The sequence below is a fragment of the Budorcas taxicolor genome, chromosome Y (assembly GCF_023091745.1).
Source record: "Budorcas taxicolor isolate Tak-1 chromosome Y, Takin1.1, whole genome shotgun sequence".
Lineage (NCBI taxonomy): Eukaryota > Metazoa > Chordata > Mammalia > Artiodactyla > Bovidae > Budorcas > Budorcas taxicolor.
In genome coordinates this window covers 4,879,910-4,899,084 of record NC_068936.1, presented here as the reverse complement: position 1 = coordinate 4,899,084, position 19,175 = coordinate 4,879,910, and positions in this window count along the sequence as shown.

The window sequence follows — 19,175 nt, the reverse complement described above, 5'->3', positions numbered from 1 at the left end:
TCGCCTCTGACCTCGGGCATGGGGTAGCTTCTCCATGCTGCAGCCCCCAGCCTTGGGCGGGGGATAGCTCCTCTGGGCCGCTTCTGTGCCATCACAGCCTGGCACTCTCAGCTGCTACCCCTCCTCTTGGCTGCTGCCCCTGGCTTTGAGCGTGTATAGCTCCCCCCGGCCACCGCTCCTGGCCTACCTGTAACCCTCTCACATACATATATATCACATTTGACAGCTCAATCACACATATTCCTTTCATGAAATTTACAAATGGCTATATTTCACATACGATAAACTCAACCAAGATTTTTCAGAAGAAATACAGTATTCTCTATATTTCACAAATTATAGTCTGAATAATATGCTCTTATATTTACATGGAGTCCCATGGCACTTACAAATTCTTTGTGCAATTTTCAACATAAAATCTGTCATCTTTATTGCAAATAATTAAAATCCACATCCAGTTTTTACTACACTAACTCAAAAATTCTTTACATTTCAAACAAAAAAATACAAACTCACATTCTCCCATGTGCAACATAATCTCCTGTCTCTATAATTGCTGAAAATATGAATGGGCAATATCTTAAGTGATACATGAAATTCTCTATTTTGCCATTACCAATATATGAACTCAAATGTTGATATGTGAATTGGAAAATTATTTCTAATTCATAAGTGAATATGATGCTCTTTTCTTTCCTGAAATATAAACTGCTCTATAATTTCTGTATGAAAATTTGTATGATAATTTCTTTTGCAGAGATTTGAAATTTTCTATTTTTCACCAAGAAAAACTGAATGCTGATTTTTGGACTGAATTATGCAATCTTCAGTATTTCTTATATGTAAATACAGACTCAGATTTTTTTTTTATTTTTTCTCTTTTTTTGCTATTACATATGGCATTTTCTATTTCAAATACAAAACTACATCAACAGACACCAGGATTTCATATGGAATTCTCTATAGTTAATCAATAAACCCTGGGGCCAATTTTTGATGTTAATTATGCAATTCTATATTTCACATATGTAAACATGGACCTGAAAATCTGCAATATACTATGCGAGTTCTGTATATGTTATCGACAAAACACTGGGCATGCATTTTCCTGCGTGTAATAGTATACAGCATATTAAAAAACAGAGACACTACTTTGCCAACAAATGTCCATCTAGTCAAGGGCATGGTTTTTCCAGTAGTCACGTATGGATGTGAGAGTTGGACTATAAGGAAAACTAAGTGCCAAAGAATTGATGCTTTAGAGCTGTGGTGTTGGAGAAGACTCTTTAGAGTCCCTTGGATTGCTAGGAGATCCAACCAGTCCATCCTAAAGGAGATCAGTCCTGGGTGTTCATTCCTGGCTAATGTTGAAGCTGAAACTCCAATATTTTGGCCACCTGATGTGAAGACCTGACTCTTTTGAAAAGATGCTCATGTGAAAGAAAATATATTTTCCCTGATGATGGGAAATATTGAGAGCCGGAGAAGGGGACATCAGAAAATGAGATGGTTGGATGGCATCACAAAATCAATGAACATGAGTTTGGGTGGAGTCCGGCAGTTGGTGATGGACAGGGAGGCCTGGCGTGCTGCAGTTCATGGGGTCGCAAAGAGTCAGACGTGACTGAGCGACTGAACTGAACTGAAATATGGAATTTCCTATATATTGTGTAAGAAAATGTGGTCTCTGATACAGTAGCATGAAATTTGGAATACTTTATATTTAACATGTGGATATCAGTGAGGCTTTCCTACAAGAAATTTGTCATTCATTATGTCATATGTGAACATCTGAATGCAGATATTTCTACATGAAACATGGAATTTTATAAGTTTCACTAATGAAAATCTACACGCAGATATCCCAACATAAGCTATTGTATTCTGATTTTACATATGAAAGTCTGGGTACATATTTTCCTACATTTAATATGTAGATCTTTATGCTTCATATACGTATATCAGCACCAAAATATTCCTGCATGACAGGAATATTCAGTATTCATATATGAACATCAAAGCACTGGTTTTCTTACATTTAATATGGAATTCTTTATATTCCAAATGTTAAAAAAAAAAGTTGGATACGTCATTCCCATGATTAAGTAAGTAATTTTCTGAGAATTATGACATTTTATACATTTTACAGATGAACATCTTGGCACTCATTCTACACGATAGATCTAACATTCTATAGTTCTAATTTAAAAGTCTGGAAACAGATTTTCCATCTTGATTATGGAATTCTATTTACTTCACACACGAAAATCGTCGTCCACACATGTCGTTCACACACATGTCGTCCAATGCAATAAGTGGAATTCTGGTTTTGCCATATGTGCTGATACAGGTGCATATTTTCTTACATTGAAAAGATAATTCTCTATGGCTCACTTATGAAAATCTGAACAAACATTTTTAAAATTAAATAAATTGCCACCGACTCCAGTGTTTTTGCATGGAGAATCCCAGGGATAGGTGAGCCTGGTGGGCTCCCCACTGTGGGGTTGCACAGACTGAGTGACTTAGCAGTGGCAACATATAATTTAAAACATTCACTTATAAATATCTGAGCAGACATTTTTTCTTTTAAAGGAACAATGAAGTTGTCTGTCTACTCTATAGAAAAATATGATTTTGATTTTCATATATGAAAAATGATTTTCTCTGTATTTCACACGGGGATATTTGGGTCATAATATTTCTACAAGTTATATGAATTTCCTCTATCTCATCTATGAGAATCTGAGTTCTGATTTTCATACATAAATTTGACATTCTCTATTATGACCAACCTAGATAGCATATTCAAAAGCAGAGACATTACTTTGCCGACTAAGGTCCGTCTGTCTAGTCAAGGCTATGGTTTTACCTGTGGTCATGTATGGATGTGCGAGTTGGACTGTGAAGAAGGCTGAGCGATGAATAATTGATGCTTTTGAACTGTGGTGTTGGAGAAGACTCTTGAGAGTCACTTGGACTGCAAGCAGATCCAACCAGTCCATTCTGAAGGAGATCAACACTGGGACTTCTTTGGAAGGAATGATGCTGAAGCTGAAACTCCAGTACTTTGGCCACCTCATGTGAAGAGCTGACTCATTGGAAAAGACTCTGATGCTGGGAGGGATCGGGGGCAGGAGGAGAAGGGGACGACAGAGGATGAGATGGCTGGATGGCATCACTGACTGGAGGGACGTGAGTCTGAGTGAACTCCGGGAGTTGGTGATGGACAGGGAGGCCTGGTGTGATGCGATTCATGGGGTCGCATAGAGTCGGACAGGACTGTGTAACTGAACTGAGCTTAACTGAACTGAACTGACATTTACATTTGCAAATTTTATACGCTGACCTTCCATGATAAAATATAGAATTTTCACTATTTCTCATATAAGTGTTTGGATGTATTTTTCTATGGGATTCTCTATATTTCACATATGAACACGTACCTACAAATTCTTTACATAAAACATTCGATCTTACATAACACATAAAAACATCTTGTTACTTTTTTATTTCTTCTAGGTCCTTGTTAAACCTTTCTTGCATCTTCTCAATCTTTGTCTCTAGGCTATTTATCTGTGATTCCATTTTGATTTCAAGATTTTGGATCATTTTCACTATCAATATTTGGAATTCCTTCTCAGGTAGATTCCCTACTTCTTCCTCTTTTGTTTGGTTTGGTGGGAAACTCTCCTGTTCCTTTACCTGCTGAGAATTCCTCTGTCTCTTCATCTTGGTTATATTGTTGCTTTGGGGGGTGGCCTTTTATGTTCTGGGAATTTGTGGAGTTCTGTTTATTATGGAGCTTCCTCACTGTGGGTGGGGTTCTATCAGTGACTTGTCAAGGCTTCCTGGTTAGGCAGACTTGTGTTGGAGTTCTGGTGGATGGAGCTGGGTTTCTTCTCTCTGGAATGCAGTGGAGTGACCAATAATGGGTTATGAGACATCAGAGGTTTTGGAATAATTTTGAGCTGCCTGTATATTGAAGCTCAGGGGAGTGTTCCTGTCTTGCTGGAGAATTTGCATGGTATGTCTTGTTTTGGAACTTGTTGGCCCTTGGGTGGAGCTTGGTTTCGGTGTAGGTATGAAGGCATTTGATGAGCTCCTATTGCTTAATGTTCCCTGAATTCAAGAGTTCTCTAATGTTTTCAGGCTTTGGATTTAAGCCTCCTGCTTCTGGTTTTCAGTTTTATTTTTACAGTAGCCTCTAGACTTCTCCATCTATACAGCACCAATGATAAAACATCTAGGTTAAAGATGAAAGTTTCTCCACATTGAGGGACACTCAGAGAGGTTCACTGAGTTACAAGGAGAAGAGAAGATGGAGGGGGTAGTTAGAGGTAACTGGAATGAGATGCGGTGAGATCAAAAGAGGACAGAGCAAGCTAGCCAGTAGTCACTTCCTTATGTGCGCTCCATTGTCTGGACTGCTCAGAGGTATTTACGGAGTTATACAGGGAAGAGGAGAGGGAGGAAGTAGATAGAGGTGGCCAGGAGGGTAAGAGAGAGGAATGAGAGGGAGAAAGACAAATCCTGCCAGTAACCAGTTCCCTAGGTGTTCTCCACCGTCTGGAACACACAGAGATTCAGAGTTGGATAGAGAAGAGATGGGGGAGGAAAGAGACAGAGGCCACCTGGTGGAGAAAAAGGAGATCCAAAGGAGGAGAGAGTGGTCAAGCCAGTAATCTCGCTCTCAGGTAAACTTGGGTGGTGAAGTTTGGGTTTTTAAATGTACAAAATTGACAACAAAAACCTAAGAGCAAAGATTAAAAATCTAGAGCAGAGGTTGGATTTTCAAAAATACAATATTAAAGGAAAGAAGCAGAAGAAAAAAGGAAGAAAGAGAAAAAAAAGAGGAAAAAAAAAAAAAAAACAAGAATTATTAAAAAAAAAAAAAACAACCAACAACCATCCAAAGACTATATATGGTGTTTGCCTTAAAAAAAAAAAAAAAAAAAAAAAAAAAAAAAAAAAAAAAAAATTTTTTTTAATAGTAATAGTAGGTTATAGAAATAAAAATTAGAGGAGAAATGGAAGACTTAACAGTTTTAAAAAAAAGTTAGAAAAAAAAAAGGAATGATTTTAAAAATAGTAAAAATATTTCTGGCCCTTCTCTGATGTTGTGGGCCGTGTAGGATCACTTCCAAGGTGGTTCCCTCTGTTTAACTTCTTCTGTTTGCTGGTTTTTTAGGCTCACTACTTCAGTCGCGCTGTGGGGAGGGGGGATGCTGCAAACAAATAGCACTATCGTGTGCACACAGTGTCTCAGCCCCGCTTGACCTGTCCCTTCTCGCGGTGCACAAACCGCTCCAGCTCTACGATGCTCAGCTAGGAACCGTCTGGGGCCGGCCCTAGGCTGTGTGCACTTCCCCGGTCCAAGCCGCTCAGGTTCGGCACTCAGGCAGCCCTCAGAGGCACAGATTCGGCTGGTACTGAGCTTTGTGCCCTTCCCAGGTCTGAGTAGCTCAGGAGTTTGGCAAGCGCGATCTCCGCGACTTGTCACCTTTTCTGCCGCTGCTGCTCAGCTTTCTGGGTGGACCGCTGGAGCCCCCCGTGAGGCAGATGGTAACTGTCCAGCACCCCCAGAAGTCTTAGCAAAGAAGCCTGCTTGCAGTTAGGTAAGTAAAGTCTCTCTGGGTCTGCAATTGCCCCTTTCCAGTCCTTAGGCTCTGGCTGCCTGTCCCCGGCAGGGGACGGTCTGCAGCTGGCTTATTCCGTTCTGTCCTTTGTTCTGTGCTCGGTCCTGGCGGTGTCTTATGTTCGAGCTTTTCGTGCGGTAGCTATCCCACAGTCTGATTTGCTAGCCCAAGTTAGATCGTTCTGGTTACTCATGGGGCGTTCCTGCCCAATTCTTATAAAGCACTGCAGCCCACGCCTCCCGCGCTTCCCTGCCCTGCCCCCAATAGCTTGTGGTGGATGCAGACGTCAGTGCTGCTTTTCCACTGGGGGAGTTACTGTTGGGCTTGTAATATGTTGGTTTTAATTATTTCTTTATTTTTCCCTTCCTGTTATGTTGCCCTCTGTGTTTCCAAGGCTTGCCACAGACTCGGCAGGGAGAGTGTTTCCTGGTCCATCAGCAGATGAATGGATAAGAAAGCTGTGGTACATATACACAATGGAGTATTACTCAGCCATTAAAAAGAATACATTTGAATCAGTTCTGATGAGATGGATGAAACTGGAGCCGATTATACAGAGTGAAGTAAGCCAGAAAGAAAAACACCAATACAGTATACTAACACATATATATGGAATTTAGAAAGATGGCAATGACGACCCTGTATGCAAGACAGAAAAAAAGACACAGATGTGTATAATGGACTTTTGGACTCAGAGGGAGAGGGAGAGGGTGGGATGATTTGGGAGAATGGCATTCTAACATGTATACTAGCATGTAAGAATCGAATCGCCAGTCTATGTCTGACGCAGGATACAGCATGCTTGGGGCTGGTGCATGGGGATGACCCAGAGAGATGTTATGGGGAGGGAGGTGGGAGGGGGGTTCATGTTTGGGAATGCATGTAAGAATTAAAGATTTTAAAATTAAATAAATATATAAATAAACATCTTGTCACTAATTTTCTTATGTAAAATGTAAAATTCTCTATATTTCACATATGAGTTGGGTATTTATATTCTGGTAGGAAATATTGAATACTCTGTATTTCATATATGAAAGTCTAAGGCTGACTTTCCTACGTCTTATGCCAAATTCCCTATATTGCACATAAGAAAGCATGTGTAATTTGACTACATGCTGTATGGAATCTGTATATTACATAAAGAAAGAGAAACATCCTTCTATTAATTAACTTTGGAACTGTATATCACATAAGAAATTATGTTTGCACAACTTACTATAAAATCTGGCATTCCCTTTATTTCAAATACAATTTTTTATATAAATGTTTCTAATGGTAGTAAAATATTGTATATAATTCATAATTAAATGTGAACTCAAATTTTCCTACATGATATATCAAATTTTTCATATATAATTTATGAAAATCTGGCTATAGACTATGCTAAGAAATGTATATGAAGTTCCCTAAATTTCTCTTATCAAAATCTAAGCTCAGATGTTGATATGTAATGTGGTTAATTTGATATTACATTTGAGATTATTTGTTGGGATTTCCTTGGAAGGAATGATGCTAAAGCTGAAGCTCCAGTACTTTGGACCCCTCATGCAAAGAGTTGACTCATTGGAAAAGTCTCTGATGCTGGGAAGGATTGGGGGCAGGAGGAGAAGGGGATGACCCAGGATGAGATGACTGGATGGCATCACAGACTCAATGGACATGAGTCTGAGTGAATTCCGGGAGATGGTGATGGACAGGGAGGCCTGGCGTGCTGCGATTCATGGGGTCACAAAGAGTCGGACATGACTGAGCGACTGAACTGAACTGATCTGAACTGAACTGTACACAGATTTTCCTTCATGAAATAAGAAATTGTCTAAAGTTAATATATGTAAATAGGAGAGCAGATGCTGCTTTCTGAAATTTTGATTTTCACTAAAGAAAATCTGGAAACCAATTTTGAAAACTTTAAATACGAATTTCTCAGTATTGCATTATGATAATTCAGGTAACATTTTTTCCATTATTAGATATGCAGATATCTTTATTTCACCATGGAACCATGGCCACAGATTTTCTAATATTATATATGGGTTTCACTGTAATTCATGTATGAAAATATGGGGCCAGATTTTTTGATATTATTTATGTAATTCAATATGTATTGAGACGACAACATGGATCAGATGTTCTGATATGATTGATGGAATTTTCTATATTTCCTACATTGCAATCTGGGTATAGATTTTCTTACAGGTGATACAGAATTCACAAAAATTCAAATAGGGATATACGTGTCAAGATATTTAGAATGAAATACAAATTTTTAGTACTTGATAAATGAAAATCATAGTGTTGATTTTTGCACTAGAATTTTGGAATAGTGTTTATTTAGTAGATCAATATTTTTGCCCTGATTTTCCTTAATGAAATATGAAATTCTCTATATTTCACATTGAAATATCAGGCCACACAGATTATCCTACATTGAATTTGCAACTCTATGTACTTCATATATAAAAATTGGGATATAGAGCTTCCATTTTTAAATACATATTTCTGTATATTTTACTTATGAAAATTAGCATGTAGCACTCCTACATGAAATGTCCTCTACATTTCATGTATACAATATAGAATTCTATGTGTTGCACATGTGAACACTAAGTCATAATTTTCCTGAAATAAAACTTAGCATGCTCTATATTTCACATATGAAAAAGTGAGTCAAAATTTTAAAACACAAAATATCGAATTGTTTCTATGTATGGATGTGAGAGTCGAACCATAAGAAAGGCAGCACGAAAAAGAATTTATGTTTTTGAATTACGATCCTGGAGAAGACTCTTGAGAGTCCCTTGGACAACAAGGAAACCAAACCAATCATTCCTAAAAATAAATAAATACTAACCCTGCATACTCATTGGAAGGACTGATGCTGAAACTGAAGTTCCAATACTTTAGCTTATGTTGTGAAAAGCTTATCCATTAGAAAAGACTCTGATGTTGGTAAAAATTGAGGACAGGAGGAGAAGGGGATATCAGTCTATGATATTTTAACAGGTTATATGAGATATGAGTACTTTTTTTTTTTCCACTTAGGAAAATCTGGATGCTGATTTCCCTACATGAAATATGGAATTATATTTCACCTATGGATATATAAAAGCCAATTTTCAGACATGAAATATGGAATACTTTATAATTCCCATTTGAAGATCACGCTGCAGATTTTTCTATATTAAAGAAGCCATTCTGTACAATTCACATGCGAAAATCTGGGCACAGACGTTTTGACATGAAATATGGAACTCTAGAGGGCTTCCAGGGAGTTCAGCTTGGAAAGAATCTTTGTGCAATGCAGGAGATTCTGGTTTGAATCCTGTGTCAGAAAGTTCCCCAGAAGAAGGATAGGCTATCCAGTCCAGTATTCTTGGACTTTCCTGGTGGATCAGATGGTTAAGAATCCACCTGCAATGCAGGATACTTGAGTTTTATCCCTGGGTTGGGAAGATCACATGGAGAAGAGGATGGCAGCCCACTCCAGTATTCTTGCCTGGAATATTTCATAGCCAAAGGAACCTGCTGGGTAAGAGTCTTTGAGGCCACAAAGGGTCAAGCATGACTGAGAAAATAAGCACAGCACAGCACATGGAGTTCAAACCATTTCATTGATAAATATGTGAGGACAGATTTCTCAACAGGAATTATGGAATTCTCTGCTGCTCCTGCTGCTGCTAAGTCGCTTCAGTCATGTCGACTCTGTGCGGCCCCATAGATGGCAGCCCACCAGGCACCATTAATCAAAACTGCTTCAGATTTTTGTACATGACATATGATGTTTTCTATGTTGGCACAAGAGCCATGATATTTTTACAGGTAACGTTCATTTTCTTTTGGAGAAGGAAATGGCAATCCACTCCAACAATTTTTCCTGGAGAAACTGATGGACAGAGAGACCTGGCAGTTTACAAATACTTTATTTCACCTATGAAAATGTGAGATCTAATTTTCCCACATAAAATATGGCATCCTATAAATAACACACATCCATTTTGATACTGCTTTTCCAACAATATGGAACTCTCAATATATGTCATATGTAACCTTTGTGTCTATATTATTTCAGGAAATATGGAATACTTCATATTTCCCATTTAAAAGTCTAAGTCTGATTTTCCTACATAAAAGAGGGGACTCTCTACTTTAAACAGTTATGTGTATTTTTGTCACCTCTTCTTAATATTGTCTGCTTCCCTTAGGCCCATATCATTTCTGTTCTTTATTGAGCTCATCTTTGCATGAACTATTCCCTTGGTATCTCTAATTTCCTTAGAGATCGCTAGTCTTTCCCATTCTATTGTTTTCCTCTATTTCTTTGCACTGATCACTGAAGAAGGCTTTCTTATCTCTCCTTCTATTCTTTGGAACTCTGCATTCAAATGGGTATATATCTTTCCTTTTCCCCTTTGGTTTTGCTTCTCTTTTTTTTTTTTTTTTTAAGTATTTATTTTAGTTTGAGGCTAATTACTTTTTCACACCTATCATAAGTCCTCCTCACACAGCCATTTTGCTTTATTGTATTTCTTTTTTTTTTTTTTTTTTGAGATGACTTTAATCCATGTCTCCTGTACAATGTCATGAACCTTCATCCATAGTTCATCAGGCACTTTGTCTATGAGATCTAGTCCCTTAAATCTATTTCTCATCTCCATTGTATAGTCAAAAGGGATTTGATTTAGGTCATAGCTGATGGTCTAGTGGTTTTCCCTACTTTCTTCAACTGAAGTCTGAATTAGGCAATAAGGAGTTCATGATCTGATCCACAGTTAGATTCCGGTCTTTTTGTTTTCTGTGACTGTATAGAGCCAAAGATTGGCTGAAAAGAATATAATCAATCTGATTTTGATGTCAACCATCTGGTTATGTCCATGTGTAGAGTCTTCTCTTCTGTTGTGGGAAGAGGGTGTTTGCTATGACGAGTGTATTCTCTTGGCAGAACTCTGTAACACTTTCCTTATGGAGTTGTTTCTACACTAATCTCCAGCAGTATATTGGGCACCTAGTGACCTGGGGAGTTCATAATTCAGTGTACCAAAAATATCTCCAAGACCCAGATAATCACGATGGTGTAATCATTTACCTGCTGCTGCTGCTAAGTCGCTTCAGTCGTGTCCGACTCTGTGCAACTCCATAGACCGAAGACCACCAGGTTTCCCCATCCCTGGGATTCCCCAGGCAAGAACACTGGAGAGGGTTGCCATTTCCTTTTCCAATGCATAAAACCATTTCCTTTTCTGCAGGGGTCCAGCCCCGGTGGATAAAGGGAATTCAAAGCGTGGATGGCTTTGGTGAGGAAAGAGTTATTTATTTATTAATATAGAAATATAAGATTAGATTAGGAAAAAATAGTGTAGTACGAAAATTAAGCGGAGAAAGATGGCTGAATAACTTGGATTATGTGGAAGACCAATAAAATTCCAGACAAGGAATTTGTACCATCTATGTTTGGCCACTGGCACTAGCTTGAGTATCTAAGGGTGCCTCACCTTAGGCTCCCTTTCGTGCGGGTCTTAACAGCCAGGGCAAGTAAGTAGACTTGGCAAGCCTCCACGCCCCAGATGGGAACTCAGCCAGAAATTAAAGTAAAGAGGAGAGGGAGGTAAAGGAAGAAAAGGAGAGAGAGAGAGACACAGGGGGAGCCAGATTCCCAAGAATCTAGACCGAGAGACCAGTCCAAGAAACTGGACCATCCTTTATTGTTTAAAAGGCTTTTTATACTTTTGACAAAACATGGGGATCAATGGGTAACACAAAGTTATGCAGCGTTTGTAGTCCAGACTCTTATCAAAACCAGGCTTTTCTCTCTGCATACCTAATTGTATATACAAGTCTTAGGTAATTTTCATCATCTTTCAGCCAAGAGGGCCAATTAACATTTTACCGCCTTTTTCCTGATAAGGGTTTGTCAACCAGAAGACTTATTTGTGTTGATCTCCCCAAAGTCTGGTGCCATTCTCAGAAAGCACTAAGTAAAGTTACATTTTTACATAGCAAAGATACAGCAGTTTATAACAAGTGAAAGGAGTACAGTGATTTATAACAAAAGAAAAGTAATTAACTCAAAAGTCCAGTGTTGCTAACATCAAAACTACTATATATCCTTCTCTATATCCTGTTTACATTAACATCTTCCCAGGTGCCTAAAAGATAAAGAATAAGGAGGCCTGGCGGCAATCATTAAGCCAACAGTGAAAACCTGTCACCAATATGATTTTTAGCTCTTTAGAAAAGGGTTGTGGGGCTGCAATTCACAAGCTGTAAGAGGTCCGGGGAACCTGTTAGGCAAGCTAGAGAGCTATCAGAGGGGGTTTAACTGAAACATCCCTTTCAAATGCAGAAGACTAAAGCCCTGAGTTGACTCTTTTCCAGAGAATATCAGAAGAGTGGAAAAGCAGATTACAAAAGACGGCAGATTTTTTTTTTTTTTTTTTTTGGTTGGGGTACATGCTCAGGAAATTCCAGGGGGACCCCTGAAGTGTGATCATGACCTGGCATATGTCAGCTTCCTTCCTCATGACCTTTTCACAGGTGGGATACCTCACACTGGCTTTCAGCACTTCTCCAATGCATGAAAGTGAAAAGTTAAAGTGAAGTCGCTCAGTTGTGTCCAACTCTATGTGACACCATAGATGGCAGCCCACCAGGCTCCTCTGTCTATGGGATTTTCCAGGCAAGAGTACTGGAGTGGGGAGCCATTACCTTATCCGGATCACTCACCTAGAGACAGACATCCTGGAACGTGAATTCAAGTGGGCATTAGGAAACATCACTATGAATAAATCTAGTAGAGGGAATGGAATTCCAGTTGAGCTATTTCAAATCCTAAAAGATAATGCTCCAAAGTGTTGCATTCAATATGCCACTAAACTTGGAAAACTCAGCAGTGGCCACAGGACTGGAAAAAAAAGTCAATTTTCATTCCAATCCCAAAGAAAGACAATGCCAAAGAATGCTGAAACTACCACAGAATTGCACTCATTTCACACGCTAGTAAAGTAATGCTCAAAGTTCTCCAAGCCAGACTTCAACAATACATGAACTGTGAGCTTCCAGATGTTTAAGCTGATTTAGTAAAGGCAGAGGAGCCAGAGATCAAATTGACAATATCTGCTGCTGGATCATCAAAAAAGCAAGAGAGTTCCAAGAAATATCTATTTCTGCTTTATTGACTATGCCAAAGCCTTTGATTGTGTGGATCACAATAGACTGTGGAATATTCTGAAAGAGATGGGAATATCAGATTTCCTGACCTGCTTCTTGAGAAATCTGTATGCAGGTCAGGAAGCAACAGTAAGAACTGGACATGGAACAACAGACTGGTTCCAAATAGGTAAAGAAATACATCAAGGTTGCATATTGTCATCGTGCTTATTTAACTTCTATGCAGTACATCATGAAAACACTCTGGGATGGAGGAAGCAAAAGCTGAAATCAAGTTTGCTGGGAGAAATATCAACAACCTCATATATGCAAATGACACCACCCTTATGGCATAAAATGTAGAAGAACTAAAGAGACTCTTGATGAAAGTGAAAGAGGAGAGTGAAAAAGTTGGTTTAAATCTTAACATTCAGAAAACAAAAGAGTCTGAAATGCAGTACTTGGATGCAATTTCATAAACAGCAGAATTATCTCTGTTCATTTCCAAGGCAAACCATTCAATATCACGGTAATCCAAGTCTATGCCCCAACCAGTAATGCTGAAGAAGCTGAAGTTGAACGGTTCTATGAAGATCTACAAGACCTTTTAGAACTAACACCCAAAAAAGATGTCCTTTTCATTATAGGGGACTGGAATGCAAAAGTAGGAAGTCAAGAAACACCTGGAGTAACAGGCAAATTTGGCTTTGGAATTCTGAATGAAGCATGGCAAAGGCTAATAGAGTTTTGCCAAGAAAATGCACTGGTCATAGCAAATACCCTCTTCCAACAACACAACAGAAGTGTCTACACATGGACATCACCAGATGGTCAACACATAAATCAGATTGATTTTATAATTTGCAGACAAAGATGGAGAAGCTCTATACAGTCAGCAAAAACAACACCAGGAGCTGACTGTGGCTCTGATCATGAACCCCTTATTGCCAAATTCAGACTTAAATTGAAGAAAGTAGGGAAAACTGCTAGACCATTCAGGTATGATCTAAATCAAATTCCTTATGATTATACAGTGGAAGTGAGAAATATATTTAAGGGCCTAGATTTGATAGAATGCCTGATGAACTATAAAATGAGGTTTATGACATTGTACAGTAGACAGGGATCAAGTCCATCCCCATGGAAAAGAATGGGCATTAGCATCATCCTTTTTAGGTAAATAGACATTAACTATGAAAGAAGAGAGAGAGAGAGGAGTACATAATCTCCTCTCTGCCAGGTCTCCCCACAAGCACAGGGAGGTGAAGCCATGATAGATTTGCTTCTTTCTGGCTAAAGGGCACTTCTAGTCTTTTGGTAACACATGAAAACATCCCTTGTCACGAGGACAGGTTGATTTGCTTGCTGGTCTGCTTTTCTCTTTCCAGCTCCTGCTCAACTTGACCTTTAGTATAGCAGATTCTGTCATTTGTATCAAACAACTCTGATTTCTCTATCAGCTGCCATACTGGAGTCACTCTGTCTGATTTTGTTTTGGTTTTCAGAGCATGGGCAAAAGGCCTGTTTTGAATTTTCTGATTAATGCTATTATTTCACTTATTCTCTGTATCTGCTATTTTTTAATCAAAAGTTTCCATTTCAGAAAGAAATCAAAATTATGACAAATCTTTTGGAGTTTCTAAGTTTAAACAAAATGTCTTCATCAAAGGAGAGCACTTAGATTTATAATTTTGCATTTAAATGCATTACCATGCTGGAATCACTTATGTAGCAATTTGAAGAGCATGAAATAAATCAGAACATGGCTTGAAATTATAGTTCTAATTTATCTGATTTCATAATAATTTTAGGGTCCTTCCTTTAAAAATCAATAGGACAAAGACTTCGATTTTTCCATGAAATAATCTGTTTGGCATAATAGCTCTCTCCCTAGGTTCACAGAATGACATATTAAACAAGCACTATGTCTACAATAATTATTCCTAATTTTTAAATTTAGCTAAGCTACACCTACCACATATGTATAGCTATGAAATTAGATGAAATCATTGAACTAAAGGACCAACTTAAAATATGTAAATGAAAATGTTCTACTTTGGACCAAAAAAGTTACTTGTAAGTTACTGTTTTGAATTGCATTCTATGTGATTGCAAGACAAAGAATTAACAAGCCATATGCAGACTTTGCACATGGCCCGGAACATAGGATAGGGAATAAAAGGATAATGTTTACACTCAAATTAATGGGGCCATAGACTAGGTGTGAAAAAATAACTACTAGAGAAAATTATTCTTAAGAGAAGTTACATTAATTTTAAATTTCCAATAAAGTGAAATTCATTGTAAGAAGCAAAGCAAGAAAATATTCATAGTTTCTCTTTGCTAGTGTTATGATTGATAATACTTATATTTGCGTAGCATTTTCATATAAGAATTGAAGAACAGTCTAGTGATTATTATTTTCCTAGCAAAGTACATTAATATATCCTACTTTACAGAGAATAAATTTTGCTCCTGTTTCAGGAATAAAACAAAACAAACCTTCATATGTGACACTTTACCATATGCCAGCCTCAATTTGAAGTCTATTTTTGTATTCTTCTTTTAATATAAATGTTTTTATTTTAATTGGAGGCTAATTACTTTACAATATTATATTGATTTTGGCATACATTGACATGAATCCACAACGGACGTATATGTATTCTTAATCTTCTATCCCTGGGGTGAGAAGATCCTCTGGAGAAGGAAATGGCAACCCACTCCAGTACTCTTGCCTGGAAAATCCCGTTGATGGAGGACCCTGCTAGGTTACAGTCCATGGGTCCACAAAGACTTGGACACAACTGAGGGACTTCACTTTTCACTTTAATCACCTATGCATTTATTCCTATATTAGAGATGAATACATTGAATAACACAGGTTTTAGTTAATTTACCCACCTATCAAAGGTAAAAAATGATAAAGCAGATATTCCAATTCAGTTATCTATCTGTAGCATTCACGGGCTTGAGCATCATGTTCTAATGCTTTCCATCACCAGTTTCATTCAGAGAACTAACAGAAGAGCTCAGGAGTTCTGAGGTGTAATGGCTAATAATCTCCTGTATCTCTGTTACCCAAATCAGCCATCCTTTGTCTATGCAAAAGGATTCTGACTCTTCAGTCTAGATATTTACTTCCTGATTCATCATAGCTGTAGAGGCAGGTTCTGTTATCAGACTGTTGGGGTTCATTTCCCAGAGAGCAATGTCATGAATGTGTTTTTTTTATTTTCAAAAGAGAGAATATTCCCTAAATATATTTTACTACTCTAGTGCCATACCAAATTCTCAAGGAAAGTATATAAAGCATGTATTCATACTCATTTTCTATGATAAATCTGGGCTTGAGAAACAAGTATGTCTACCAAAAGCTGGACCAGGAATGGAAAGGAAGACTAATGTTCATTCACCCCTCCGCAGTGACTCTCCCCTCTTTCCCACATCTTTAACCTCTGAAAGTTACCTCTTTGTATACAGGGTAAGAACTCATTAGGTCGTAGAAAAAGGCCTCTTCTACCTAACGCTTAAAGCAGGATATTTACAAAATAATTCTCAACTATAAGCAACTCAGTACTCACGATGTGGCCAATACTTGAAGCCTCAATGGTCAAACAAGTCAACACAGCACACACAAGAAAAACATCATGTGAGTACCTAGAATCCATCTCAGATTACAATGAAGTTTAAACAGACTGTGTAAACCCAGGTAGTTTTCCTAAGTTTCTGCTAAGCTATAGTTTTAATCATAAGAGAAGGTTTTCAAAGCTCCTGACAGATAGCAATTGCAAAGTTGACATCAGGCTGATGGGGCCCCCTGTGCAAGGTAGGAGCCAAGAATAAATGTGAATGGAATCAACTGTTTATTAAGCAGCAAAACAGACATCTATCATAACAGCCAGTACAACCACCTCAAAGGACTAACTACAGACAAGACCACTCAGTTTATCTTTCCTCCTGTCAATCCTTCCTTCACATCTAATACATATCTAAGAGGGAACTCTTCCATTTATTATCTGTACTGTGATAACAATAACATGCCACAAAAACCATAATTATTTTCACTGTTAAAAAATGGGCTAATTTTCTATTATTTTCTCCCATTCAGAAGGCTGTCTTTTGACCTTGCTTATAGTTTCCTTTGTTGTGCAGAAGCTTTTAATTTTAATTAGATCCCATTTGTTTCTTTTTGCTTTTATTTCTAGTATTCTGGGAGGTGGATCATAGAGAATCCTGCTGTGATTTATGTCGGAGAGTGTTTTGCCTATGTTCTCCTCTAGGAGTTTTATAGTTTCTGGTCTTCTGTTTAGATCTTTAATCCATTTTGAGTTTATTTTTGTGTGTGGTGTTAGAAAGTGATCTAGTTTCATTCTTTTACAAGCGGTTGACCAGTTTTCCCAGCACCATTTGTTAAAAAGATTGTCTTTACTCCATTGTATATTCTTGCCTTCTGTGTCAAAGATAAGATATCCATAGGTGTGTGGATTTATCTTTGGGCTTTCTATTTTGTTCCATTGATCTATATATCTGTCTTTGTGCCAGTCCCATACTGTCTTGATGACTATGGCTTTGTACTAGAGCCTGAAATCAGGCAGCTTGATTCCTCCAGTTCCATTCTTCTTTCTCAAGATTGCTTTTGTTATTCAAAGTTTTTTTGTATTTCCATACAAATCTTGAAATTATTTGTTTTAGTTCCATGAAAAATACCGCTGGTAGATAATCTCAAAAATACACAAGCAACTTATGCAGCTCAATTCCAGAAAAATAAACTACCCAATAAAAAAAATGGGCCAAATAACTAAATAGACATTTATCCAAAGAAGACATACTGATGGTTAACAAACACATGAAAAGATGCTCAACATCACTTGTTATCAGAGAAATGCAAATCAAGACCACAGTGAGGTACCATTTCACACCAATCAGAATGGCTGTTATCCAAAAGTCTGCAAGCAATAAATGCTGGAGACGGAGTGGAGAAAAGGGAACCCTCTTACACTCATGGTGGGAATGCAAACTAGTACAGCCACTATGGAGAAGAGTGTGGAGATTCCTTAAAAAATTGCAAATAGAACTGCCTTATGACCCAGCAATCCCACTGCTTGGGATACACACTGAGGAAACCAGAATTGAAAGAGACACATGTACCCCAATGTTCATCGCAGCACTGTTTATAATAGCCAGGACATGGAAACAACCTAGATGTTCATCAGCAGATCAATGGATAAGAAAGCTGTGGTACATATACATAATGGAGTATTACTCAACCATTAAAAATAATGCATTTGAATCAGTTCTAATGAGATGGATGAAACTGGAGCCAATTATGCAGAGTGAGGTAAGCCAGAAAGAAAAACACCAATACAGTATACTAACACATATATATGGAATTTAGAAAGATGGTAAGGATAACTCTGTATGCGAGACAGCAAGAGAGACAGATGTATAAAATGGACTTTCAGACTCTGAGGGAGAGGGAGAGAGTGGAATGATTAGGGAGAATGACATTGAAACATGTATACTATCATGTAAGAAATGAATCACCAGTGTATGTTCGATATAGGATACGGGATGCTTGGGGCTGGTGCACGGGAATGATCCAGAGATGATATGGGGTGGAAGGCGGGGGGGTGGTTCAGGATTGAGAACTCATGTACACCTGTGGCTGATTCATGTCAATGTATGGCAAAACCAATACAGTATTGTTAAGTAAAATAAAGTAAAAATAAAAATTATAAAAAGGGCTAAACGTGTATTTAATATGGCATTAACAGACACATATTAGAAAATTTATAAAAATGGATATTTTAAATGAATATGGTAAATAGTAAAAATAGAAAAGGTCAATACATTTAATTTTTTATTGAAAAATAAGATAAAATTTTATCTCAAATAATTGATTTTGAACAACTTTTATATTTTTATTCCAATTGAAAACAGGTCAGCTATTTTGATACAAAGTTGGGATACATACCTATAATGGAAACACCCAGTAGCAGGACTTTTGGATTTGATTGAGATGACAGAAAAGAAGAAAGCCATCAAATTATGGAAAACCTATCATGTGCTTGATATGCTAGATTGGTCCCCCTGTATGATTCTTTTTAACACTAATATTATACTTATGAATAAGGAATTATCACAGTCATTTTATAGATAGCAAAATATCTCTGAGAGGTATCAGAGATGTAACTCATCAAAGGTCATAGAGGTAAAAATCAGTGTGTCTTCTGCTTGCAAATCTACCAACCCCAGTAAACTATGCATTATAGTTTCTATGTGCCATGACTGAAAAACTTAAATTCTCACACTGCAGCTGCTGAGTCGCTTCAGTCATGTCCGACTCTATGTGACACCATAGATGGCAGCCCACCAGGCTCCCCCATC